Genomic DNA, 1,094 nt, shown 5'->3' with positions numbered 1-1,094 from the left:
TTCCCAGAACAGGCCGGACCTTTGAAAACAACTTAACTCAGTTTGAGTCGATGAAAACGTCTCGGTTTGGCTTTGGAACCGGAACGCTCCTGAACAAAACAAACTCATGAACAAGTAAAACAGGAACATTTGCAGGAACTGCAAGAAAAAGTACACGTCTAATGTTAATGTCAAACACCTGGGACAGGTGAGAGTGGGCGGGGCCAGTGAGGAGCTGACAGACAGGAGCTCAGGTAGGATCAATGACAAATCAACAAAAAACACTTTATTAAAACAAATGAACAAATATGAAGATATTGATTAAATTAAATTAATGATAAAATTAAATGTGTTTTATTAAATAAAAAGTTAAAGTAGAAACAAAATGTAACATTGTTTTTAATCAGAGGTTTATTTTCTGTTCCACATTTCATCAAATGTTTTTATTTTTGCTGCATTTAAAAATGAGGAATTTCTATTAATTTGTGTGTAAAATTGAATATTTAAGGCATCAGTGTTTGAACGTGTCGTAAAGGATTTAGTTTTACGGCCTGTCGGCTGATCACAGCCTCGTCTGTCAGGATTCAGGTCAGACTGGATTTACACAAACTGCTAATTAGAAAAAAGAGAATTAATTCTCTGAGAACAACGTTTAAATCCTGACATGTCAGGACTTCGGTTCCCCTGCGGGGTGCTGCCGGTGAACCTGGTTCTGCTGGTTCTGTGGGTTTGTTCTGTTGGACTGAGATAAAAACTCAACGTTCGGGTCGGCCCGCAGAGGAAGCCTCTGCTGCGGTTCAAGTTAATTTATGGAAATCCAGGATCAAACCGGGCTTCAGGCTCAGAGCTCCTACAAGGTGATGGAGGAGGTTTGGAGTTTCAGGCGGGCGTTCTGGTTCTGGTTCTGTAGAGCTGCTTGTCCTGGACCTCTGAGATCCTGATGAGCAGGGTCCAGTTTGAACTATTAGTTTCTGCTGGTTTTGTTAGATTGGAGTTATTTGTAAAAGCAGATAAACTTTGTCTCTAAACAAGAGACATCTGTGAGGACAGATGTCTGTCTGTCCTCACAGATGTCTCAGTCTGTCCTCACAGATGTCTCAGTCTGTCCTCACAGA

General features: G+C 41.0%; 1 long non-coding RNA gene across 2 annotated transcripts in view; it reads left to right on the top strand.

Annotated features, from left to right (window-relative positions):
- Window positions 1-206: 206 nt before the first annotated feature.
- The window catches only part of LOC106524212 (uncharacterized), a 6,260-nt gene continuing 5,372 nt past the window's right edge, over window positions 207-1,094 (top strand). For both annotated transcript variants that reach the window (XR_001310985.1, XR_001310984.1), the window contains exon 1: window positions 207-233. This is a non-coding gene — a long non-coding RNA (uncharacterized LOC106524212). The remainder of the gene's footprint in view (window positions 234-1,094) is intronic.

This window comes from Austrofundulus limnaeus, unplaced genomic scaffold, assembly GCF_001266775.1.
Source record: "Austrofundulus limnaeus strain Quisiro unplaced genomic scaffold, Austrofundulus_limnaeus-1.0 Scaffold179, whole genome shotgun sequence".
Taxonomy (NCBI): domain Eukaryota; kingdom Metazoa; phylum Chordata; class Actinopteri; order Cyprinodontiformes; family Rivulidae; genus Austrofundulus; species Austrofundulus limnaeus.
The sequence above is the reverse complement of the archived record's forward strand: the minus strand, read 5'-3'. Positions and strand labels throughout refer to the sequence as shown.